The sequence below is a fragment of the Bos mutus genome, chromosome 20 (genome assembly GCF_027580195.1).
Source record: "Bos mutus isolate GX-2022 chromosome 20, NWIPB_WYAK_1.1, whole genome shotgun sequence".
NCBI classification, from domain to species: domain Eukaryota; kingdom Metazoa; phylum Chordata; class Mammalia; order Artiodactyla; family Bovidae; genus Bos; species Bos mutus.
In genome coordinates this window covers 55,851,588-55,879,326 of record NC_091636.1, presented here as the reverse complement: position 1 = coordinate 55,879,326, position 27,739 = coordinate 55,851,588, and the positions used below count along the sequence as shown (strand labels likewise).

General features: G+C 42.3%; 1 protein-coding gene across 1 annotated transcript in view; it reads left to right on the top strand.

Annotated features, from left to right (window-relative positions):
• Positions 1 to 7,594: 7,594 nt before the first annotated feature.
• The window catches only part of BASP1 (brain abundant membrane attached signal protein 1), an 89,502-nt gene continuing 69,357 nt past the window's right edge, over positions 7,595 to 27,739 (top strand). Inside the window, exon 1 of the mRNA XM_070357694.1 lies at positions 7,595 to 7,613. The gene's annotated coding sequence lies outside the window, so the exon portion shown is untranslated. The remainder of the gene's footprint in view (positions 7,614 to 27,739) is intronic.

The following is a 27,739-nucleotide window of genomic DNA, read 5'->3' as shown; positions in this document are numbered from 1 at the left end:
GTACCCCTGAAACCTGTGGGCTCTGGAACCAGACTGCCCATGTTCACATCCCAGCATGTCCGCTGACTCCTTGTACAACCTTGACTGTGTTGGGTTTTGGTCTCACCTACGTTAATAGAACCTACTGTTCAGGGTTGTTGGGACAATTGAGTTACTGCAAGGCATGACTAGGACAGTAGCTGCCTATTATCAATACTCTGTAAACATTATCTCTTCACTAGTATTGGTTTGACATAGGATCATCTACGGCCAACACTCCTTGCTGAGACTTTCAGGATTCTCACACCAGTGATGACTTGTGTCTGGACAAGAGCCTGCCATCCATTTCAGGCCTCTCTGAAGTGGTTCTCAAAGTGTGGTCCCTGGACCGGCAGAATCAGCATCACCTAGGAACTTACTTGAAATGTAAATTTTCAGGCCCCTCATCCAAGATTTATAGAATCAGAGACTCTGGGTGATGTATTGATAAAGGTTTAACAACTGGCTCACCAGGAGAAAATACGCTTTAGAATTTGCTGATTCCTGTGGTTTAGATTCTCCCATTATGACTGCATTCAAGCTACCAAAGCAAAGTATCAAATGTGTTGTTGCTGAGTTGGAAAGAGATACACACCATCCGCTCTCCTAAGCTGATAGGGGGACCAGCTCTAGCATGCTAGCGGACCACGGGGCTGTGTTTCAACAAGCTTTCTGGATGATTGTGCTGCATGCTGGAACTCGAACACCATTGACCTAAAGAGGTTAGTCGTCAAGAGACCCAGGAAGGAAGTGGGTCAGAGGGCTTGGGCAGCAAAACTTCTAGGTGCATGTCCCACGTGGCCACTTCCTGACCCAGGCCAATGCCTGGCATATATTTAAGAATAAGAGCACATCAGTTGTCATTATTGTTTTTCTGTCTTCGTTCCTGCCACAGTCAACCAACACCTTCTCAAACACTTAGCAGGAGCTCTGAGGATTTTATTGCTGCCCAGGATCCCCTGGGTAAACAAGGATGATCCCGCTGCTGCATTCTGCAGCTAGGCCGGAAGAACTTTCCCGAGGGCTTTGTCAGGTTGTCTGTTGCGCATCAGGGTGATTAGGCAAAGTGGAAAATGGCTATCACCCCACGTTACACCATCATGCAAACAGTCAACAGCAGTGTGGTGATCTGCAGTGTTGTTATAACGCTAGGTGGGAGGCCAGGCTGCAGGTGGACTGGAGGCTCATTTTTGTCCTTTAGTGTCTGAAACAACTCAGATGGGGGTCTGGCATGTTCTTGATAATCCCAATTTCCACCACCATCAAAGCTGGGTTCCTGTGTGTAAGGGAGCCTAGTGAGCAGAGGCTAGGGTGGTAAACTTGAACTGTAACCGAACGTCCTTGACTGTGCTGAGCCTACCCCGGCCCCCACCTCCACCTTCACAGCAGTGTCTATGCTGGTCCTCCTCCTGGTCTTCCTTTGTGGTTGATGACTAGCCCAGTGTCCACCTCCACATCCTCCTTGTGAACAGAGCCCTGAATTTGTTCACACACGGGAGAAAATGTGCTTAGGGAAGGTGGGTCCCTCAGTTATGAACCTGGATTCCAGTGCTGTCCGATAGAACTTTCTGGAAGGGGGCAGCGGTCTCTATCCAAACTGTCCCTTCTAGAGACTTCGGTTGCATGTGGCTATCGAGCCCTTGAAATGTGGCTTGTGAAACCAAGCAACTGTCTTTCTTTTCTTTCTTTTTTTTCTGTACTAAGCAACATGTGGGATCTTAGTTCCCCGACCAGGCATCAAAACTGTGTCCCCTGCAGTGGAAGCCTGGCGTCTTAGCCGCTGGACTGCCAGGGAAGTCCCTGAATTTCTAACTGTGACTAATTGTCATGTAACTCTAAATCACTTCATGGTGGATAATGGCTACCATGTTGGATGGTACAAAGACACCAGACCGTGATGGTTTTCGTCCTCTTTGCCAGGTATTGTCAGACATGGCTCCCTGGCCCAATCCTGACCTCCAGGTTCTGGTGCAAAGGGATGTGGGCATCTGGGAAGGACTTTTCTCCTTGATGATGGAGAGGGATGTACCAGGAAGCACTTGTCATTCTCACCTCCTGCCTTGTCCCCTGCCCACACTTCCCTCCCTGCCCTACACGTTGTCACGTGTAGTGTGAAGCTTGCTGACTTGGCAACCCTCTTGTGTTGATGAGAGGGTGATATTAATAAATGAAGATGATAAAAACTAACATTTATGGGGAATTCCCTGGTGGTCCATTGGTTAGGACTCTGCGCTCTCACTGCTGAGGGCCGGGGTTCAATCCCTGATCAGGGAGCTAAGATCCCACATGCTGTGTAGACAAAAACAAACAAAACCTCTAACATTCACATAGTGTTTATCATACATCAGGCCCTGGCCAAGCAGTTTACACATACTAATTTAATAATTTAATGCTAACTAATTTAATGCTGGCAAGACCCCTGGAAGGGAGGTGCTAAGTTACCTGCAGTTTCACAGAGCACAGAACTGAAGCTTGAGTAGTTAACTGGAGAGAAGTCCCACAACCAAGAAGTGCCACAGCTGGGATTTGAACCCAGGGACACTGAGAGCAGAGGCTATGCCTCTCACTGTGACACCATCCTGCCTAGAACTGACAGAACGGCAATACCCTGAACCACCAAGTCACTAGACTTCTTGGTATGTGAGACAAATACACATCCTTGTGTTTAAGCCACTTTAGGCTGGGTTTCCTGTGACTTGCAGCCTCAAACATCCTGACTGATATCGTATCTTTGAGTGAGTCTCTGTCTTTTGGAATTCCCGACCATGCTGGTCCATGGAATCATGCCTCCACCAGGGGCTGACTCACTGCTGACACAGATTAGGAAACCATCCCAACGTCAGGGAAGAACCATCCATCTGAGGCCTGGGAGCCCCGGTGTTGAAATATCTAGATGGAGACACTCACAGGGGGATTCTACCCGTGCTTAGCCAGGAGCTCGAATTACTGCAAAGTTTGGCCTTTCAGCTCCTGCCCTTATTTCTGATTCTGATAAATGAAGCTTGTCCAGAGGTAATGTGGAAGAGAGAAACTCAGAGAGACAGGGAGACTTGAAAAACATCTGTAACGGCCGCAGTGCAGATTCTTCAAGTTTATTCATTATGTTCTCATCATGGAGTCGATGTCTGGGTTCCCCTGTCTCCCAAGCCTTCCTCTGTGACTAAGAATTCAGGCTGACTTGAAGTTGTGTTTCACTGGAAAGGAGGGTGATTATCTCCTGGGGCTGATGAAAATTTGGAAACCTATGAACGTTCGATCCATTCAGTCAGAAATAAACATGGGCTTAGGGGCATAGTGCTGAGATGCTCTTGACCACAACAGTATGGGACACATTGAGCTGGGTCAAGGCAGGTGTCACGGGATGTCCCCTTCTGTCCCCAAACTCACCCTTCCTTTGCCTGTGGCTGGGGGCCCCGATCTCCTCCATTGCCCTTATCCCTGCCTCTCCAACCCTGGTATTTCTGGTATTTCTTTTTTTTTTTTAACTATATCCCAGGATTAAGTGGGTTTCCCAGGTGGTGCTAGTGGTAAAGAATGTGCCTGCCAATGCAGGAGACATACGAAATTCAGGTTTGAGCCCAAGATCCCCTGGAGGAGGGCATGGCAACCCATTCTAGACTTCCTGCCTGGTGAATCCCATGGTCTGAGGAGCCTGATGGGCTACAGTCCATGGGATCACAAAGAGTCAGACACGACTGAAGTGACTGAGCACATGGCGCAGGACAGGATTAAGCAGAATCAGGGCTGCAATGGCTGGATACCTGCGATGGTCCCAGACGAGGGAAGAGCAAGCCTGAGGGGCAGACAGTCCTGGGTCCATCCTTCACCACGCTATGCGTCCCTTGCTCAGTCAGCAAAGAGTCATGAGCACGTACTGTTAAAGCAGAGAGACGATGGTGAACAAACTCTGGGAGGAAAAAAAAAACAAACTGGTCCAACTGCTGTAGGACCCTGCTGGGGTTTTATTATTATTGATTTGGCTGCATCAGGTCTGAGTTGTGGTCAGATCTACGTTGTGTCACAGGGGGTCTTTCAATGAGGTGCCCGGGCTCTGGAGCACGCGCGCTTATTTACTCTGTGGGCATGTGAGCTCTTAGTTCCCTGGCCGGGGATCGAACCCAGTCTCCAGCATTGCAAGATGAACTCTTTATCACTGGACCACTGGGGAAGTCACTCTGCTGGGGTTTTAGTTTTTAATCTGATTTGAGTATTTGATGTATCCAAAGACCCAACATTATTTCAAATCTACAAGATAAGTAAGTGACTTTCTCATGGGATGTGGGTAGGTGACAAACACAAGCCCCGGATCCTCACAAGTTCCTCTTTCACCATGAGCCCCTTGTTGTAGAGATTGGAGGAGCCCCTGGCAGCCTGTGTGATCCCACTGGTTACTCTTTGAAAAAAAAAAAAAAAAAAAAACTCAAGATCAAAGGAAATATTTGGCTGAACCCAGTCATTTGGCCTTGATCTGCTAGAAATCTTAATTTAATTAGTAATATAAACTTTGTAAAGACTTCACTTTTCCAGCTTGGTTTAGCATATATCATTTTTTTTTTTTAATTTCTGAGTGAACTGAAACAAACAAAGGGGAAAAAATGTAAAAATATCTCCCATAAAACATGAACTATGCGATACTTTGATCTCGTGTGTATTTTTCAGTAGTACTGACCCAAATTTGTATAATTTTCATTCTGGGCATGTGTGTGTGTGTCAAGTCACTTCAGTTGTGTCCGACTATTTGTGACTCCATGAACTTCCCCAGGCTTCTCTGCCCATGGGATTCTCTGGGCAAGACTACTGGATTGGGTTGCCACTTCCTACTCCAGAGGATCTTCCATGACCCAGGGATTGAACCCACATCTCTTGTGTCTCCTGCATTGGCAGGTGGGTTCTTTACCACTAGTACCACCTGGGAAGCCCATGATTTTCATTCTACTATGAGTAAAAAGTTAGTGTGGGGAAATATTTTAGACTAAGTTATCTTCTTGTGTTCCAGACAGGCAACCTTCTCAGACTCTGTGATGTTTGAAATAAAAGCATTTTAGGAAGGAGAGTATAAGCATTATGGCATATTCCATAGGTCAGGCACTTTCTATATGTTTAAAGAATGCACAAGAACCTGTGACCTAGGCATTCCTCTCTCTAGTTTGTGGAAGAAGTCAAGTGACATTCTCGCAGACACACAGCTTGTATGGATGGAGCTAAGACTTGTCGCCAGCAGATGCTAAGCCCTGGTCTGTGTTCATAGCCCACTGTGAATTTAGATCTGCGTTTAGACCTTTAGATCACCAGAGCTAAAGAAATTAGCTGAATGTTAAATCCTGCAATTTAAATCCCTGAAGGAGCACAGATAAAACCCAGGCCACTAACTCTCTGGAGTATGGTCTTTTCTTTTGCATCTCTGCAGATGGTCAAGAATGTGAAAAGTTGTCCTAAGTGAATGCAGCCACCTTTGGGGTCCTTGAAGAAACGCTTCCATTTCAGGGTCCTAGCAAGGAGCCTTCTAGGGCAGTCTTGGCCCAAGATAATGGGTGTCCTTATTTCTATTTGTGTATGGAGTGTGTGTGTGTGTGTGTTGTGTGTGTGTGTGTGTGTGTGTGTGTAGCTATCTAGCCTCCTCCATGGGACAGCATTCATTTTAGAGATAAGTCTTAAACATTTTGTTCCAAGGAAGAATACACGTGGAAGTGCAGATGCCAAGATTTCAGCCCTGATCTATTTCACGCCAAACCTATTGTTTACTGTTACATAGACATGGTCAGGATTTGGAGGCTATCATTTGAGTTCACCAAATCCCACAACGGAAAGTTTCCAGTGACTCTGGAAATATAGCTAGATCTTGAGCAAGAATTGGAAGCTCCTGCTCATAGTTTTTCTTTTCACTTTCACCTGTTAACAGAAGACAGAAAAGTGATTGTGTGACTGCTAATACTGATGAGGTAAAGTCTCATTTTCTTAATAAGACCAGGCTCTTTAAAAAGACATGAAGAAAGAGAGAAAGAAGGAAGGAAGTGACAAGCTACTTTTGAGAAACTTTCAGCAAACAGATCGATCTCTCCTCCTTATTCAAGAAGTCTGCTCCCTCCAGAGTAGCTTCCATTGACTCACCTCCAAGGGATCTCCCATGGACCCTTTTCAACAGTCTGCAATGTAAACTTGCATGACTTGGCTGGAGTTTACAGAAATTCAAAGTTATTTGTACCCGCCCCTATCCTGCCACCACCAGCATTTCTTTAGCTGGGAAATTTTTAAAGCTTCTTACTGGAATTTGTTTCATGTGGTTAAAATCCCCAAAAAGTAAAATGTGAGCCTGGCATAAAGGATCATTTTTGTTTTAGAGTCACATTCAGAATAGCAAGTGACAATGAGATACATGCCTTTGTAAGGAGGCCCCTAGTTCCCACCCCCTAATGATTTCCCTAAAATCTATTTGAAACTCAGAATCTAAGAAGTTTGCAAAAACATGTTGTTTGTCATTTGTGCTGAGCGCTATTTCAATGCCCCCTTGGAAATATGGAGGGAATGGGGATCATACTCCAAATTGTGTGCAACATTTCACTGCATTTGCAAAGGAATACTGTCTATTGAATCTAGTGGCCAAAATGAACTGATGATTGTTGGGGCTGAGTGATGAATACTTAGGGCGTCATCATTGTTCCCTCCAGGCTGTGGTGCCAGTTTGGAACTTTCCTTACTAAAACAAGGAAAAGGAGAGAGAAAACACTGCCAAGAAAAAAAACAATCATGGCCCTAGTTTGGGGCTGTTCTCAGAACATTCGAGAAGAGCTAAACAGAAGCATGACTTCCATTTAGTTCCAACTCATCTTTTAAGGAAACCTTAAAAATATTTCCTGGAACTTTAAACACACTCAAAAACTATTTCAACACAGCTCAGCCTGGGAGGAGTAAGAGAGGGCAAGAGTACAAGATGGTTGAGAAAGAATATGACATATCGTTAGCAGATGATTGAAATGGTTTCCAAATAGCAACAGGACCTGAGGGTTAGAAAAATAGACCAACACCAGTGATCCTGAGACTAGTTATGTGGCTGCTACGTACTGGAATTTACCTGGGAGCCAAAAGAGAGAGCTTTGGTTCTAGGGTCTTAATTATCATAAATACTACAGGTCTGGCTCTTTGGCATCACTGTGTGTCCCACCCCTTCCAGACAAGCAGTCTGGAAGGACTGTCATGCTTTGTCATGTCCAGAAGGGACAGTCATGCTTTAAGGCAAATTGTTCTCTGTTTCAGATTTTCCAGTGGAAAAAGGAATGTACGTTAGGCAGATTACTGTACCTTCCCTCTGTCACGCCAGGGTAAGCTTCCTAGAGCAGCTAATTCTCCTCCTGCAGGACTGGCAGCTCCCAGCCGTCAGCTGGTGGGGCAGAATTCCTTCCTCCTCCAAGGCACCTGTGGCCCTAGAGACGCCCCTTCCACCTGGGGCGGCGCCCAGCTGATCGAGCACTCCAGTGCCCTGGAGGCTCAGAGGACTGGAAACAACGGGACTGGATGCCTGCGGGGCTTCTGGAGGCTCGCGAGTCCCATCCTGCCTGCCACTCTGCCATCTCCAGGGATCACCCACGTGCCGGCCCCCGGTAACCTGTCTTCTTGGCTCCCTGCCGCTCTGTGGGTCTTTCCCATCCACGGGCTTCTGACTCCTCTTCTGCTCCCATGCCAGCTGGTCCCATTGGGCTGTCTGGGTCCTGGCTACTAGGTGGATAATCCCTTTTGCATCCTCAGAGTTTTCCAAGGATGCAAACCTTAACTGAAATCTGGCTTGCTTTCTACTTTTCTATTTTCCATCAGCCGGGTTGGGGATTTAGGCTTATGTCAGTCCTCTCCTCCCCAACCCGTCCCCCCACCCCAATCACTTGCAATCCATCATTCTTCTTCCTTTTGGAAAATAATCCCCCGTCTGTTGACTCCTTGACATTGTGTAATTCCTCTCTTTCCTCCTTTTTGTCTCCCTCTGGGATGTCCTGGTGATTGCTCCCTCCCACTTCTCCAATTCAATTAAGATGTGTCTCTGTGTATGTGTGTGTGTGTACCTATATACTGTCAAGACCCCAGCTGCAACATCTGATGACCTGGATTCTAATGTCTGCTTTGTATACATTTGTTTGTGTGACTTTGGCCAAGTACCTGAATGTTTTTAAGGTTGTTAACTCTTCTGGAAAATGCAGATAGATAACAGTAGCTGTTATAGAATGTAGTAGTTGCAAGGATGCAGTGAGAAGATCCATATAAGGCGATTGGCACGGTTCCGGCATAACTCGAGAATTGTTAACTATGATCACACTGGGCTGCTTGTTTTCCTTCCAAATCCCACCAGCTGGGGAAACTTTAGTGTTCTTTGGAATGACCCAAGCTGTTCCCCACCAGTGAGCCCTGCCTTCTTTGAATCGGGGCATCTCTGCCGCGCCCCCATCCCACTTCTTTATGACAATGTCCTGGTCTACACTTCACTGCCAGGGTCACTGTCTTCTTATCCTTCATATCCTTGCCTCTTTCTTTTGTCTATTTTTTAATTTTTATTTCCCCATGTGTCCTGCAGGATCCTAGCTCCCTGACCAGGAATCGAACCCATGCCCCCAGCATTGGGAGCCCAGAGTCTTAACCACTGGACTGCTGGGGAAGTCCTGTCCTTGTCTTTTTGTATCACCAGGTGGAACCCTTCAGCCTTGGTCAGATGACTGACTTTCCTTAAACCTACACAGGCTGTGCTGTATAGGTAATTATCTCACATAAACGTCAGGCTTGTTCTAAGGTTGTATTTTCATAATTCTTCCACTTAAGGATGAACACGGGACTAAACTACTCCCTGTGGGAAGACTCTTACCCTCTACCTCTCATCTGGAGATTGGGCCCTGAGTCAGGAGTGGCCCTGATCCCAGGGGGTGATCATCTAGGACACTCTCGGCAGAGAAGCAGGGTGGCACTCTCACACGGGAATGGCCCAGTAGGTAGGACACCAGGAGGTAACCTTCGTCACCTGAATTCAGTGTCTGATCTCAGACAAAGACCTTGGAGTCCTGGGACAAACCCAGCTGTGCTTCTGTGCTTCCTTGACTTTCTTCCATTTCTCTTAAACTGGGACTTTTGGAAATTCCAGTCTGTCTTAACCCTGCTGAGTCACAGCAAGGATAAGGAATTCTGTTTGAGTGTGAGCCAGACTTGGAAGATGGCTTTTGGGGAGGAGGAACGGGGACAGCAGAGGGAATTGAATGGAGGGCTTCCTAAGGCATTTGGAATGATCTTGGCACACAGAGCCAGCAAGCTAATGACCCTCCTGTGCCAGGGATGTGGGGAGGCAGGAAAGATGGGGAGAAGGTTTAACCTGGCTTGTGTTTGACCTTTCCCGTATTCTGAGAGGTGGCATGGCCCTTTCTCAGGATGGAATGGGGAGGAAGAGAGAAGAAACTCTTGCAGATACTGGGAGATAAGAACATGACAAAGGACTTTCATCCATGCAGCTTGAGGTTTTATGAATTCCCAGAGCAACAGACACATTTCTATACAAAACACAGGAAAGATATCCCAAAGGTAACTCCTGATTGACCATGATTCTGAAGGATGTCTTCACTCTTCTCTTATACGTAGATAATTAAGATTAAAATAGAACTGTACAATATTTAAAAGAGACCGGAGAAGCACCCCCCACACACACACACACACTTATCCACAGGGATCATTCCAAGACTCCCAGTGGATGCTTGAGACCACAGATAATGACAAATCCTGTATATTATGTTTTCCCCTATACTAGCGGGCAGATATTCTGGACAGAAAGATGATTCACATCCCTGGTGGGACGCAGAGGGACAGCATGAGGTTTCATTATGCAACCTAGAGTAGTGAGCAATTTAAAATTTATGAATTGTTCATTTCTGGAATTTTCCTTATAACATTTTTGGACTGCGGTTGACCTTGGTTAACTGAAACCATGCAAAGTGAAACCTTGGATAAGTGGGAACTACTGTATACAAAGAGCTGGGAGGTCTGCCTCTCAAACTCGGTTCATCCAATGGAAGGCCATATGATTTAGGACAAGATGCTTAACTTGCCTCTACATTTCCTGAGGTTTAAAATAACTGTTGATTAAAAAAAAGAAAAATCTCCTTTAAGATGTCATGAAGAATAAGGGAATATTCATGTCATACTTTGAGTAACTCCAGGGAGCTAAGTGCTTTAAAAATGCCATCTGGTTTGTGAAGTTTTTAGGTATTTGAGGAGAACTATAAAATGCAGCAGGAAAAAAGTGCAGACATCTCTAGAAAGCATTGAGCTGTGCGTTTAAAGAAAACTAAAAACAATATCTTATGTTTAATAAGAAAGTGGAGTATTGGCACTGGGTAGAAAGGAAAAAAGGAAGTGATAGAAAAAAATTCTTTAAAACCTTATGCTCAGTTAAGTCTCTTTTCATTGCCATTTCCAGAATTCCATCCCACTGTTTTTGAGTTCACAGAAATAATTAGCTTCCTAGGGATGCAGTAGCAAACTAGGTGGCTTGAAAAAACAAAAATTAACTTTCTCACAATGGTGGATGCTGGAAGTCTGGGTGGGGATGGTTTCTTCAATGGGCTCTGATGGAGAATCTGGTCCTTCCTTGTCTCCTAGCCATTGTCTGCAATTCTTGGTGTTCCTCACTTGCAGACGGACGACCTTAATTTTTTTTTTTAATTGTATTTTATATTGGAGTATTGGAAGCAGGATGAGAAGGGGATGACAGAGGACCAGATGGTTGGATGGCATCACTGACTCAATGGACATGAGCTTGAGCAAGCTCTGGAAGATGGTGAAAGACAGGGAAGCCTGGCGTGCTGCAGTCCATGGTGTCTCAAAGAGTTGGACATGACTGAGTGACTGAACAATTGGAGTATGCTGCTGCTGCTGCTAAGTCGCTTCAGTTGTGTCCGACTCTGTGCGACCCCATAGAAGGCAGCCCACCAGGCTCCCCCATCCCTGGGATTCTCCAGGCAAGAACACTGGAGTGGGTTGCCATTTCCTTCTCCAATGCATGAAAGTGAAAAGTGAAAATGAAGTCGCTCAGTTGTGTCTGACTCTTAGCAACCCCATGGACTGCAGCCTACCAGGCTCCTCTGTCCATGGGATTTTCCAGGCAAGAGTACTGGAGTGGGTTGCCATTGCCTTCCAACTAACAATGTTATGAGAGTTTCAGGTGAATAGCAAAGGGACTCATCCATATGTATACATGTATCCATTCTCCCCCAAACTCCCCTCCCATCCAGGCTGCCATATAACGCTGAGCAGAGTTCACTGTGCTATACAGGACGTCCTTGTTGGCTATCCATTTCAGACACAGTGGTGTGCACGTGTCCATCCCAAATTGCCAGTCTATCTGTTTCCCCCAGCCTTTCCTCACCAGCAACCTTAAGTTTATTCTCTGTGAGTGTTGGATGACCAGTTCTGTCTCTTTCATCACAAGGCCTTCTCTCTCGGTGACTCTCAGCATCAAAACCGCCTTCTCTTATAAGGACAACAGTCATACTGGATTACAGTCCACCCTAACGACCTCATCCTAATTTGCAAAGAACTAATTCCCAAATAAAGTCACATTCACATGTGTTGGGGATGGCTAAGACTTCAACGTATTTTGAGGAGAGGACACACTTCAACCTACAATACTGACCAACTTAAAACTAAATCTTCACTTTGCCTGGGTGATGAAGGCAACTCTCTGTGTGGGTGAGGCATCTTGGGGGCACCTTCCAGGGCAGGCAGGGAGCCCAGGGACTGAGTTGCAGAGATGTGAATTGTGCTGTGTGTGCCTTTATGCAACTTTTCCCTGGGTACCATAGTGCCCTCAACTAGCCACCCCTGGCCCTGCCTCAGTTGTCCTTCTGCTCTCTGTCCAAGACATTTATTTTTAGTTTAACAGATAAATCAAACACTTTAAAATGAGAGTTAGTTGGAAGAGGGGACCTATGTATACATACAGCTGATTCACTTTGTGTTCAGCAGAAACTAACACAACATTGTAAAGCAATTATACTCCCATTTAAAAAAATGGGGTTAGTTAAATAAAAAGGTCAAATGTATTTTTTTAAAAAAGGGTCAGAACATGCATTCTTGGCCTCTTGCACTCCGCTTCATTTTCCTCAGCTCTATTTGCCACAGCCACAGAGGAGTTCTCTTGACCTTCTGCAGCAAAGAGACCATGCCCCTCTCCCCCGAGAGGATGCCATCGCTCAGCTGGAAGCAGCTGGTGATGTCAGATGCGTTACAAAATTAAATGCCTTCTACTGCTAAATCTTATTTTAAAGCTTCTCTGGTCTCCTGCATTTTCTTGTGTATGATTATCACCAGGGGTGATGGAGTGGGAGGAGAGGAGGAAAGACAGGGGAGGACATTTCCAGCAGAGTGCATGCATGCCTCAGTCGCTCAGTCGTGTCCAGCTCTTCGCAACCCCATGGACTGCAGTCCGCCAGGCTCCTCTGTCCATGGGATTCTCCAGGCAAGAATACTGGAGTGGGTTGTCATTTCCAGGGAACCTTCTCAACCCAGGGATCGAACCCGCATCTCCTGCACTGCAGTCAGCTTCTTTACCACTGAGCCACCAGGGACAGTTCCAAGACTCGCTGTCACCTCCAGCCTGACAGTCTTGGTTCACATTCTCATGCAGGTTCATGTATATTAATCTGAGTACAGGGTCAATTCTGGATGACTGGAGTCAGCTACTTTCTAGCTTCTGCTGCCAGAAAACGGATTATTTTTCCTTCAACAAAATTCGAACACGGTGGCCGCTCATTTTTGCAAAAACAATATGCTTTTGACAGTATTAATGAAATGACTCCAGTTTACCCAAGTTGATGAAACCGTTGGCTGTTCACTCCTGTCTGCTTTGACTGCAGTGCCCCCTAGTGGATATTTTCTAACAAGGTTCTCATGGTTGATTACTTGCCAGAAATAGAATGCATTTTAGCAAACATTATTTTCTAAAGTAGGTCTGTATTTTTTTCTTTTTTTTTTCCCAACAAAAGTTCACTTCCATATATGACCAAATTATGTATATGTATAATCCTCTGATTGTTCACATGAGATTCTCTGCACGTCCCCTGCTAATTTCAGGAAAAAAGGGAGAAGGAAGGGAGATATAATTAAACAGGCACAGAAGGAAATGACCATGAGGACTTTAGAACTGTGCTTGGTAACATGATGTATGTGTCTAGAAAACAAAAACTCTGGAAATACGGTATAGTGAAGCTTTAAAACTGAGATTTACATGACTAAACAATTTTTTTTCAAAGTTGTTTTTTTTTTTAAATTTTTAACAGGATGAGGATATGAATTTCTGTGGCTAGAGTCTGACCTCTATTTTCAGCCTGAGGGCTTGTGACAAGTACATGGGGAGGAAACAGCGGCTCCCCAGATAAAGACCACTTTCTTACTGCTTTGCATAAAGATGCTCTGCCCTGAACTTTATCCCCATTTTAATCAGCAACTTCTGGGATCTCCAGCTGCTCTGCAGGCTCCGGCTCCTTCTGGCCCACAATTAGGGTGGAGGTGAAGGCCCTGGCCTCACTTCCTGGCTCTGTAGCTTCTAGAAGACTGTGCGGTGCAAAGTCTAGGGATTCAAGTAAGTTTTATCTATTATGGGAAACAGATTGGGGTGTGAGTGGGGGGTTCTCAAGTCCTCTCTGAAGCTATCGCATAGATCCCCACACTTGAGATTTTGCAAACGAGCCAAAAAGGAAAGAAAGTTCTAAATGGGGAATTAAAGAATGATTGCTAATTAAAAAATGTTTTCTCCAATAAATGGCATTAAAAGTAGTAATTACACAACTACTATCCACATTAGTTCATAAAAGAGAGAACAATTTAACACAAAAGATGAGACGTAATTATAGATGGACATTTCATCCAGAGGAAGTTGTGTTTTATATACATATATATATATATAAAATATGTATGTGTTGTTGTCCTTCCTTGTCTTTCATTTCACCATGCAACAAGGAAAAGTTTGTTCTGAATTGGCAGCTGTCTGTGGACTGACTTGGGGGAACTCTGATCCTGAACTTTGACTCTCCCTGGTAATTTGGAGTGCATCTCCACTGTGTGGTTTCTTTGGAACTGAGACGCAGGGCCCACTGTTGTATCAGGAGAGATGAACCATGAAAAAGAGAATCTGCCCCCCAGGGGTTACAGAATTTGTCCCTGCTGGGCTCTGCTTGCTGTGGAGGGTACATGAGAAAGTCAGGTCACTGAGAACCCTGGGGACCGCAGGACCCAAAGACACCGCCTAGCTAATCCTCTCAGGTTAGTGCAGAACTGCGAGTGGAGTATCCCGGACAGATGGGCTGTGCTCACGCTCAGAGCCCAAGCACTCTTGTACACGGCAATGCTAACCTCCGTAGTGCTCACGCTTAAAAAGGAAAGCCTCAGACTCTTAGAATCAGCAATTTACAGCCAGAGTGGGTCTAAAATCATGCAGTAGAATTTCCCCATATTAAAAGGTCACTAATTCACCCGGAAGAGGCAAATGACAAGCACAGATTCAGTAAGATGCTCTGGAAGGGGCTGGCATTCCCCTGTACGCACCAGTGCCCAGTGATGGAGCCTTGAACACAGATCTCCTGGGGATGGCGGATGGCTGCGCTGGGCTCTCCTGCCACTCTACCTTACACTTAACCCCACCCCCTGGGGCACACTCTCTACTTACTAGGAGCCCTGTGAGCCCAGGAAAACACAACAATAGAGAACTTTCTTGAGAGCCTTCTCCCACTAGGCTTGGATCAGCTATTTTAGAGTCTAAGCTTTCTCTTATCTAGCCCTTATTTTACAAATATTTAATTGTTAGGTTTTCTTTTCAAATTTAGTTCCCTTTTCACATGTATTCCTCCAAATGGGCCACAGTGTCGCAATGTCCAGTTGACACCAAATATTTACATAATTTATGGATTCTCCTATTCTGTGCATTTTGGGAGTTAATTCACTACATACTATTACTCATAATTTTCTTTTTTAATTAATTAATTTTTTATTGGAGGGTAATTGCAATGCAGAGAAGGCAAAGGCAACCCACTCCAGTACTCTTGCCTGGAGAATCCCAGGGACGGGGGAGCCTGGTGGGCTGCCGTCTATGGGGTCGCACAGAGTCAGACACGACTAAAGCGACTTAGCAGCAGCAGCAGCAGCAGCCATTGCTATGTAATGTTGTGCTTGTTTCTAACATACATCAACATGAATCAGCCATAGGTACACACATGTCCCCTCTCTCTTGAACCTTCCTCCCACCTCCCACCCCATCCCATCCCTCTAGGCTGTCACAGAGCACCAGGCTGAGCTCTCTGTGCTATGCGGCAACTTCCCACTAGCTATCTGTTTTACACATGCTAATGTTTCTGTTTCAGTCCCACTCTATCTTTCCTACCAATACTTTGGCCACAACTGACTCATTGGAAAAGACTCTGATGCTGGGAGGGATTGGGGGCAGGAGGAGAAGGGGACGACAGAGGATGAGATGGTTGGATGGCATCACCAACTCAATAGACATGAGTTTGAGTGAACTCCGGGAGTTGGTGATGGACAGGGAAGCCTGGAGAGCTGTGGTTCATGGGGTCGCAAAGAGTCAGACATGACTGAGTGACTGAACTGAACTGAACTGACCTTTCCTACTAGCCACCACCCCCCTCCCATACCCACTGTGTCCACAAGTCTGTCTGTTCTCTATGTCTGAGTCTCTATTCCTGCCCTGTCATTTTTCTAGATACCAAATGTATGTGTTAATATATGACATGTGTTTTTTCTCTTTCTAATTTACTTCACTCTGTATAACTGGCTCTAGGTTCATCCACCTCACTAGAACGACTGAAATGCATTACATTTTATGGCTGAGTAATATTCCATTGTATATATGTGCCACACTTCTTTATCCATTCATCTGTTGACAGACGTCTAGGTTGCTTCCGTGTCCTGGCTATTGTAAACAGTGCTGCAATGAACACTGAGGTACATGGGTCTTTTTCAGTTATGATTTTCTCAGGGTATTTGCCTAATAGTGGAATTGCTGAGTATTCATATGGTAGTTTTATTCCTAGTTTTTAAAGGAATCTCCATATTGTCTTCCATACTGGCTGTATCAATTTACATTCCCACCAACAGTGTAAGAGGCTTCCACTTTCTCCACATCCTCTCCAGCATTTATTGTTTGTAAATTTTTTGATGATGGCCATTCTGACCAGTGTGAGGAGATACCTCACTGTAGTTTTGCTTTGAAATTCTCTAATAATAAGTGATGCTGAGCATTTTTTCCTGTGTTTATTAGCCATCTGGATGTCTTCTTCGGAGAAATGTCTGTTTTGGTCTTCTGCCCATTTTTTGATTGGATTGTTTGTTTTTCTGTTCTTGAGATGCATAAGCTGCTTGTACATTTTGGAGATTAATCCTTTGTCTGTTGCTTCACCCATTCTAAGGGCTGTCCTTTCATCTTGTTTATGATTTCATTTGCTGTGCAAAAGTTTCTTAAGTTTAATTAGGTCCCATTTGTTTATTTTTGTTTTTATTTCCATTACTCTAGTAGGCAATTCACAGAGGATCTTGCTGTGATTTATGTCAATAAGAGTTTTGCCTATGTTTTCCTCTAAGAGATTTATAATTTCTGGTCTTACATTTAGGTCTTTAATCCTTTTTGAGTTTACCTTTGTTTACTCTTGCCTGGAAAATCCCATGGATGGAGGAGCCTGGTGGGCTGCAGTCCATGGAGTTGCTAGGAGTCGGACACGACTGAGTGACTCCACTTTGACTTTTTACTTTCATGCATTGGAGGAGGAAATGGCAACCCACTCCAGTGTTCTTGACTGGAGAATCCCATGGACAGAGGAGCCTGATGGGCTGCAGTCCATGGGGTCGCTAGGAGTTGGACACGACTGAGTGACTTCACTTTTCACTTATGGTGTTAGGAAGTGTTCTAATTTCATTCTTTTACACATAGCTGTCCAACTTTCTTAGCACCGCTTATTGAAGAGACTATCTTTTCTCCATTGTATAGTCTTGCCTCCTTTGTCAAAGATCTGGTGCCCACAAGTGTATGAGTTTTATCTCTGGGCTTTCTATCTTGTTGCATTGGTCTATACTACTGTTTTTGTGCCAGAACCATACTGTCTCAATGACTATAGCTTTGTAGTATAGTCTGAAATCAGGAAGGTTGATTACCCCATCTCCATTCTTCTTTCTCAAGATTGCTTTGGCTCTTTTGGGTCTTTTATGTTTCCATATGAATTACAAAACTTTTGTTCTAATTTTGTGAAAATGTCATTGGTAATTTGATAGGGATTGCATTAAGATTGCTTTGGGTAGTATAGTCATTTTCACAATATTGAGTCTTCCCATCCAATTACATGGTGTGTCTCTCCATCTGTTTATGTCGTCTTTGATTTTTTTCATCAGTGTCTTATAGTTTTCTGTATATAGCTCTTTTATCTCCTTGGGTAGGTTTGTTCCTAGGTATTTTATTATTTTTGTGGCAATGGTAAATGGGATTGATTCCTTAATTTCTCTTTCTGATTTTTCATTGTGAGTGTAAAGGAATGCAAGTGATTTCTGTGTATTGATTTTTTATTCTGCAACTTTGCTAAATTTACTGCTTTTGTGATTGCTGCTGCTGCTGCTAAGTCACTTCAGTAGTGTCTGACTCTGTGCAACCCCATAGATGGCAGCCCACCAGGCTCCCCCATCCCTGGGATTCTCCAGGCAAGAGTATTGGAGTGGGTTGCCATTTCCTTCTCCAATGCATGAAAGTGAAAAGTCAAAGTGAAGTTGCTCAGTCGTGTCCGACTCTTTGCAACCCCATGGACTGCAGCCTACCAGGCTCCTCTGCCCATGGGATTTTCCAGGCAAGAGTACTGGAGTGGGTTGCCATTGCCTTCTCCGAATTTACTGATTAGCTCTTAGTAATTTGCTGATAGTATTTTTAGGGTTTTCTATATATAGTATCATGTCGCCTGCAAACAGTGAGAATTTTGCTTCTTTACCAATCTGGATTCCTTTTATTTCTTTTTCTTCTCTGATTGCTGTGGCTAGGACTTCCAAACCTATGTTGAATAATAGTGGCGAGAGTGGGCACCCTTGTCTTGTTCTGATGTTAGAAGAAATTCAGGTTTTCATCATTGAAAATAATGTTTGCTGTGGGTTTATCATATATGGCCTTTATTACCTTAATGGTAGCTTCCTTCTAGCTGGTTTTCTGGAGAGTTTTATCATAAATGGGTGTTGAACTTTGTCAAAAACTTTTTCTGCATCTATTGAGATTACCATGATTTTCATCTTTTAATTTATTAATATGGTGTGTCAAATTGATTCAGTTGTATGTACTGAAGAATTTGGGCATCCCTTGGATAAATCCAACTTGATCATGGTGTATGACCCTTTTAATGTGTTGTTGGATCCTGTTTGCTAGAATTTGGTTGAGAATTTTTGCATCTATGTTCATCAGTGATACTGGTCTATAATTTTCTTTTTTTATGATGCCTATGTCTGGCTTTGGTTTTCAGGGTGAGGTTGGCTTCATAGAATGAGTTGGGAGTGTTCCTTCCTCTGCAATTTTTTGAAAGAGTTTGAGAAGGATAGGCATTAGTTCTTCTCTAAACATTTGAAAGAATTTACATGTGAAGCCATCTGACCCAAGGCTTTTGTTTTGGGGGAGATTTTTGATCATAGCTTCAATGTCAGTGCTTGTGATTGGTTTGCTCAAAATTTCTATTTTTTCCTTGGTTCAGTCTTGGAAGGTTAAACTTTTCTAAGAATTTTTCCATTTCTTCCAGGTTGTCCATTTCATTGGCATATAGTTGCTCCTAATAGTCTCCTTATGTTCCTTTGCATTTCCACATTGTCTATCGTAACCTCTCTTTTTTCATTTCTAATTTTGCTGATTTGAATCTTCTCCCTTTTTTTCTTGATGAGTCTGGCTAATGATTTGGTACTTTTATCTTCTCAAAGAACTAACTTTTAGTTTTATTGATCTTTACTATTATTTTCTTCATTTTCTTCTGCTATGATCTTTATGATTTCTTTCCTTCTGCTAACTTTGGGGTTTTTTGTGCCTCTTTTTCTAGTTGCTTTAGGTGTAAGGTCAAGTTGTGTATTTGATGTTTTTCTTCTTTCTTGAGGTAGGCTTGTATTGCTATAAACTTCCCTCTCAGAACTGCTTTTGCTGCATCCCATAGGTTTTGGGTCATTGTGTTTTCACTGTCATTTTTTTCTAGGTTTTAAAAAAATTTCCTTTTTGATGTCTTCAGTGACCTATTGGTTATTTAGAAGCATGTTGTTTAGCTTCCATGTGTTTGTGTTTGTTACAGTTTTTCTTTTTCTTTTTTTATTCCTGTAATTGGTATCTAGTCTCACAGCATTGTGGTCAGAAAGATGATTGACAGAATTCCAATTTTCTTAAATACGCCAAGGCTTGATTTATGATCCAAGATGTGATCTATCCTGGAAAATGTTCTTTGTGCACTTGAGAATAAAGTCTATTCTTCTGCACTTGGATGGAATGTCTTGAAGATATCAATTAGGTCTCTCTGGTATAATGTGTCATCTAAGGTTTGTGTTTCCTTGCTTTCTGTTTTGATGATTTGTCCGTTGGTGTAAGTGGGGTGTTAAAGTCCTCTACTGTTATTGTGCTACTGTTGATTTCCCGTTCTGTCTGTTAATGTTTGCCTTATCTGCTGAGGTATTCCAATGTTGGATGTATAAATATTTACAATTGTTATGTCTTCTTGGATTGAGCCCTGGATCATCATGTAGTGTCCTTCCTTATCTCTTGTAATATTCTTCATTTTAAGGTTTGTTTTTTCTGACATAAGAATTGCTACTCCAGCTTTCTTTTGATTTCCATTTGCATGGAATATCTTTTTCCATCTTTTACTTTCAATCTGTATGCATCTCTAGGTCTGAAGTAGGTCCATAATGGACAGCATATATATATGGGTCTTGTTATGTATCTATTCATCCAGTCTGTGTCTTTTGGTTGGAACATTTAACCTACTATATTTAAAGTAATTATTGATATGTATGTTCCTATTTCCATTTTCTTAATTGTCTTAATGGACAATATTTTTGTTTTCTTAATAGTCTGAATGAAGTGAGAACAACAACAAAAAGAACTAGGAGAAAAAAAAAAGAATCCCAGATAACTGGTCAATGCAATATTAGGTAAATAGTAACAAACGCAAAGGAACACACACACACACACAAAACCAAAACAGTCCAAAGAAAACAAAGTACAAGAGAGTGACCTAGTGAACCAGACAAAACCAAAACTGATATCAACAAATTAAAAACAACAATAGCATGGCAGCCAGATTCTTTACCAGCTGAGCTACCAGGGAAGCCCAAGAATACTGGAGTGGTAGCCTATCCCTCTTCCAGGGGAATCTTCCTGACCCAGGAATTGAACTGGTGTCTCCTGCATTGCAGGAAGATTCTTTACCAGCTGAGCTAAATATATATATACATATATATATATTTATATATTATATATATTTATATAAAATATAAATATATATATATAAATATTTATATATTTATATATTACATATATATATAAGTTGATTTACAATGTCGTGTTAATTTCTGTGGTACAGCAAAGTGGTTAACTGAATCATCTCTTTGGGGACCATTTTCTTCAGATAAAGTCCAAACTGTTTAGCCCTACTTACTAGACCCTCCAGAACCTGGTCTCTGCTGGCTTTTCTTTCTCAGATGGTCATATACCTGGGACCAAACTGGAGGTACAGAGTTAGACTTCGGTACAAATGGATTGCTCAGTATCCTCTCTGAGTAGTCCTCATTTTGGCCTCTAAAGTCCTTGAACTACCCTCTGCATGATCAAGTAGACAATTGTACTTTTCCAGGAAAACTCAGGCCCAATCTCATCTCTTCACAAAGTCTTTCCTTACAACCTTACGTCTTCAATGAGTGTTCCTCTCTCTGACTCCAAAATAGTCTTTTGGAAATTAGTCAAACTACTTACTGAGTTATTCTCTATTACTGTCTTTAATTGTTATTGAAACTTCTATAATTAGTAATCTAGTTTAATATCTTGTGCTTATCTTCCCAACTAAATTGTAACTCTTTGACGATAAGTTTTAATTTTAACTTAAAAACAATCAAGATAATATGTGTACATAATTTAAAATGTCATCAGTACATCAGAAAAGACTTACAATAAAAAATACCATTTTTCTACTCTTTCCTTTCCATCTTTCTTTTCACATTCCTTATAGGAATTCCCTTTCAATTCTTAGTTGGTTCTCCTGGCAGATTCCTCCATGTATTATTTTTCTTTCTCTAGTTCCTAAATTGTCACTTATAGGCTATCTATTGAATTTCTGCTAAGGAATATAAACATAGGGTGTTCTTCCTCCCATCATTCCCACCCCCCTTTTCAGCTTACATTTTCCTAATAAAATCACAACTTTTGCTGTTAAATTATTAGTCAGTATTTACATAATTATGACTATATAATATGGTTTATCACTGAGCCAAATAGAGTATATGGGCTTATTTTTTCCCTAAACTTTCATTTTGTTGTCTCTGAAACTATCTTTCATTTTATTTCCAAATGCTCTCATAAAACTAATGTGTTTGTCAGTATTATTTTCCAAATGCTCAAATGCAACATATAATCTTTCAGTTCAGGTTTTGCTAGGAAATCTTCCTCCCACAGATTCTGTTCACCTGATCTAGTCTGGGCCAGTTGTTGGCTGAACTGGAAGCACTGCTGTTCCACCGGGACCTCCCTTTCTTTCCTATGTTGAACATCTTTTTTTGGTTCCATGTCCCACTTCTCTTTGGTATTGCCCTCATTCTGCTGGGATCCTTAAAGTTTGAAAACGTCTATTCTACTCTTACTTTGGTGGATGGATTGGCTGGATATAAAATCCTAGATTGAGAACAATTTTCCTTTAGAATTTAAAATGTTTTAGCTTTTCCTTCTGGTGTTTCCATTCTTATTCCTGATTCCATTGGTGTCTTTCCTCTCTGGATGGCTTTAGCACCTTTTCTTTATCCTCGGAGAATTTCAAGAGTCTGCTTTGTTGTGATCTCTTCATTCATTGTACTTGGCATTCAGTGTGCCTTTTTCATTTGAAGACTTGTGATCCTCAGGCCTGGGGAAAGCTTTCTATAAACACTCTGACGATTTCTTCCTTTTAGTTCTCTTTCTCAAATTTCAGAAATGTTGGGCCTCTTGTTCCAGACCTGTCTTTCTATTTCTTAATATTTTTGCTTTACTTTCTAGAATTTGCTCCATATTATATTGTAACCTTCTTATTGAAATTTATATCTTAGTTAAAATTTTTTTTAATTCTCAAGAAATCTCTCTTGCTCTTTGATACTTGTTATTTTATGAACAAACTCTCTTCTCTAATAGCTCTGATGGCACACACACACACATACACACAGACATCTGTTTCCTGCATCGTCTCTATATTCCCTGGAGTCATTTCTACCATCTCTTCTAACTCATGTACAAATTTTCTTAAATACCTGGAAATCTTTGGCTGGCCTTTTGTAGTTAAGACTAAGAGACTTGAAAACAATTTGCAAGCTCTCTGTGTGGTTAGAGCTGCAGGCTTCACAATTATGTCTAACTAAAATTTTGGCTAGAGGGCCAACTGATCTTCTCATTAGTGAACCATTTCTCCAGAGAAGCCTCCAGTCTCCTACTGGGTGGGTGGGTGGGGATGTTATTTTCTGGTTACAGGAAAATACAGCAGGAACCATGTTCTGAGAAATGTTTCTGGCATCAAGCTGTGAGGAAGTGGACTGAGTATTCTACCATGACTAGGCTGACCCTTAGTTAATTCCTCTGCTTTCAGGCCTGCCTCATCCTCTTTCTGGTGCTCATCATTAACCATTAGACTGGTGCTTCTTTTCTTTTTAAACTGGGGTATAGTGGGGTTTCCCTGATGACTCAAACAGTAAAGAATCTGCCTGCAGTGCAGGATACCTGGGTTCAGTCCCTGGGTCGGGAAGAACCCCTGGAGAAGGGAATGGCTACCCACTCCAGTATTTTTGCCTGGAGAATTTAACGGACAGAGGAGCCTTGTGGGCTATAGAGGAGCCTGGTGGGTTGCAAAGAGTTGGACATGATTGTTTCATTTTGACTTACAATGTTGTGTTGGTTTTTGCTGTATAATAAGTAAATCAGTTATATGTGTACAATTATTCCCTCCCTCTTGGACCTCTCCACCCCCATTCCCACCATGTAGGTCATCACAGAGCATCAAGCTGAGCTCCCTGTGTTATATAACAGCTTCCTGAAAGCTATCTGTTTTATATATGGTAGTGTGTATATGTCAGTCAAAATCTCCCAACTCATCTCATTCCCCTTCTTTTACTCTGGGTTCATCCATCTATTCTCACTGTCTGCCTCTCTATTCCTTGCTTTGGAAATAGGTTTATCTGTACCATTTTTAAAAAAAAATTTTACATACATGTGTTAATATACAATATTTATTTTTCTCTTAATGACTCACTTCACTCTGTATGACACATTCTTAAGTCTGTCCACCTTGGAGTCAGTTTCTCTAGAGCAAGTGTCCAGTTAAGGCTGGGGGCAGGGAGCTTGGAGGTGGTTGCCTCAGTTGAATACTTGGGAGGGAAGTTGGGGGTACATTTGTTCTGTGCAGAGACTGTCAACCAAAACCCTGCAGTGTTCCCTGCCTTTGGGTATCTTCCACCTTGAAGTCCTGGATCTTTGAAAGCTCTATAGGGTAAGCTGACTTTCCAGTCCTTCTGGGAAAGAATTACAGTTTAAACCATTTTGTTTTTCATTAAAAGGACTAGTTGAAAAAGATTGTTGTGAATTGTGTGATGGGGTGGAATTTGTGATGCTTGATCTGGGTTGAAAGAATCAGCAGAAACTGCAGGTTAGAATCTACATGACTCAGCAAGTTGGCTGTTAAGAGGCACACACTGAAAGCTGTATTAAGAACACTAAGTTGTCACCAACGGGAAAGTAAATTTGTATTCTTTGGGACATTAGAATGCATTCTTGCAGAAACATCAAGGGGATGTAAAAATAATTTTAATTTGGCACCAAATAGATGTTGCTTTGTTACTGTGCCCTGGGGCCTGTAGGGGAGATGTCCCTTCCTTTCCTTGATGCCAAGAACAGAAGGGAAGAGAACAAAATTATTTAATGAAATGGAATTTTAAAATCAGAATATTTTAGGTTGAGTAATTTGTTTTCATTGAATGTACCTAGCAGTCAAAGAAATGTGTACCTTATTAGCCATTTGCAAGCCAGGAAGATGGTCCTCACCAGATACTGAATTTGCTGGCTTGATATTGGACTTTCCAGCCTCTAGACCTGTGAGAAAATAAATGTCTGTTATTTTACCATTTGGTCTATAGTCAGCTTGAGCTGACTAAGATATTCAGTTACTGTTCATCCCCTTCACCAGACTGTGAACCCTAAGAGGGCATGAGGGTAGAAACCATATGTTTTTTAAAAATTATTTCTGTATTCACAGAATTTATCTAGTATAGCAGTAGATTCTCAACAATGATAAAAATGTTGAATGAATGGTAACAAATAAAATATATTTTAATTAAAAAAAAAAGAAATGAGTACCTTCTGATTATCAGGCTGTAAAGGCAGAGTAGCAGCGCCAGGGAAATTAACACTAGTTGTTCAATAAATATTCTTGAGTATGTGCATTCCATGGAGCCATGGATAGCACTTAATCGCTCATACTTTCCATCATTCTCTACGTAAAAAGTGTTTAAGTCATATCCGACTCTTTGCGACCCCATGGACTATAGCATGCCAGGCTTCTCTGTCCATGGGATCTCCCAGGCAAGAATACTGAAGTGGGTTAGCCATTCCCTTCTCCAGGGGGTCTTCCTCACCCAGGGATGGAACCTGGGTCTCCTGCATTGCAGGCAGCTTCTTTACCATCTGAGCCACTAGGGAAGCCCAAGTCTTTTTATTGGACTCTAAATCTCATTTTAAATCTCAAAACGATGCCAATACCTTCTAATGCAACTTAAATAAGACCTAAGGGCGCTTTTATCATGACTCTGGTGGGTAAAGTGAATGAATGGAAATGATCAATGATACTAATGAATAACTTAACATTTATTCACTGCTTAATATCCACCACACACAAGGCTAAGCATTTTTTAGGTATTTATTCACTTATTTTTATAACTACCATATAAGATATTGTATCAGTCAATTAAGTTACGCTGCAGTTAAAAAAAATATATAGACCCCAGATAAAAATAGATCTCAAAGGATTATGACAACACACATTTATTTTTTATTCACATGACATGTCCATCATGGGACTGTTTCACTAGGGACCCAAGGCAGGGCAGCTCCTGGGTGGTGGATACTGGTAGTTTCAGGTGATGAGAGAGGAGAGCTGGTAAACCAGGAGAGAGTTTTCAAAATTTCTATTCAATGACATGTCATTTCACCCCTCCATTGAATGGCCAAAGCTAGTCACATAGTCACTCCTGACCTGCACGTGTCAGGGAGGTTTTATTCTATTTCATGGAATGTATGTGTGTGTGTGTGTGTGTCTGTGTGTGTGTGTGAGTGTGCGCGCTCAGTTGCTGAGTCAGTCACGTCCGACTCTTTGCAACCCTATGGACTGTAGCCCTCCAGGCTCCTCTGTCCATGGCATTTCCAGGCAAGAATACTGGAATGGGTGGCCATTTCCTGCTTCAGGGGCTCTTCCCGACCCAGGGATTGAACCTGCTCTCTTGCATTTCCTGCACTGCCAGGTGAATTCTTTATGACTGTGCCACCTGGGAAGTCCTATTTCATGGAAACACATCTCAAATCACATGTCCATGCCTGCTCCCTGTGGGTGGAGAAGTCCAATCATTCTTCAGGGACAGCAGCAAATATTTTGAGGAATACAACCTACCATCAACAAAACAAAATCAGAAAAACAAGACAAAAACACAATGTGGAGGGCTTCATAATGCAGAAATGTGAGAATCAAACCCTGTATGCAACTTTTTCAAAAAGAGAAATAATTTTCCTTTGTAGGTTATTATTATAAGAAAAGAAAACGTTAAGGTATTATCTACGAGGAATAACACCAAGAGATTTCTTTACAAAAGGACCAATCTAATGTTATTTCTACAAATTAAACTCAGATTCTAAAATCTAGATTTCAGACAGCTTAGGTGGTCTCAAAGAAGATCCTGTTTCCCTTTGGGGATTCTGTAGTGTTTTACATTTACCACGTGACTCTAAATTTGCCAAATGTGAGGAATAGCTGGGTCAGTTAAGCTTTATTGTTTCAAGGGGATATAATCTTAAGAGGAAATAGTTTCCCATCACCAGAAGTGTATCTTAAACTCCTGGGTACCTAGTTAATCTTTGCATTTTATTTCCTTTCTAATGGTTACATAAAGTCTTGTCTGACAAGTAAGTACTTGTGAAGACAAGTTCATACACATCTCACTACTGGAAACTGTTTTCCAGTTTACTCAAATATTCATTAAAAAGCCACCACTTCCCTGGGTTTAACATTTGTCACATTATGGAAACAAGCCAACCAGTCGACAGTGTTTTCTCGGTATAAGCCTGCCATCTTGTGGTCATTTGGAAAATCAGATTTGGTAAAACAAGTGTTCTGTAGTACTTTTCCTTGAATTAGTATTTTTTGACCTCCTAATGCTAGGTGGCTTCATGGCAAATAGAAGAGGAAAAAGTAGAAGCAGTGACAAATTTTATTTCCTTGGTCTCCAAAATCACTGTGAACAGTGACTGAAGCTATGATATTAAAAGATAACTGCTCCTTGAAAGGGAAGCAATGACAAATCCAGACAGCATATTAAAAAGCAGAGACATCACTTTGCTGACAAATACCCGTCTAGTCAAAGCTGTGGTTTTTCTAGTAGTCATGTATGGATGTGAGAGTTGGACCATAAAGAAGGCTGAGAGCCCAAGAATTGATGCTTTTAAACTGTGGTGCTGGAGAAGACTCTTGAGAGTCTCTTGGACAGAAAGGAGATCAAACCAGTCAATCTTAAAGGAAATCAGTCCTAAATATTCATTGGAAGGACTGATGCTGAAGCTGAAGCTCCAGTACTTTGGCCACCTGATGCGCAGAGCTGACTCACTGGAAAAGACCCTGATGCTGGGAAGGACTGAAAGCCAAAGGAGAAGAGGGTATTAAAGAATGAAATAGTATAGTATAGATAGTATCACTGAGTCAATGGACATGAATTTGAGAAAACTCCAGGAGATAGTGAAGGACAGAGGAACTTGGCATATTGCAGCCCATTGGGTTGCAAAGAGTTGGACATGACTTAGCAACTGAACAACAACAATGCCAGATGGCGCAGTGGCAAAGAATCTGCCTGCCAATGTAGGAGATGCAAGAGACTCAGGTTTGATCCCTGGGTGAGGAAGATCCCCTGGAGGAGGAAATGGTGACCCACTCAAGGATTCTTGGCCTGGAAAGTTTCCATGGACAGAGGAACATGGCAAGCTACAGTCCAAAGAGTCAGGGACAAGACCGAGTGACTGAGCACACGCATAATGTGTACTAAACAATGTCCTACACCCTAGGCTTATGACAGTGAATGAAATGGACAAGAATCTCCACCTTCCTGTAACTTAAGTTTGAAAGCGAAAAGACTTTTGTAAGTTTAAATTGGGAAATGTGACCCCATGTTCTTTACCATTCTTCCTGCTATGTTTAAGCAAAATAACCTCTTTCTATAGATGTCA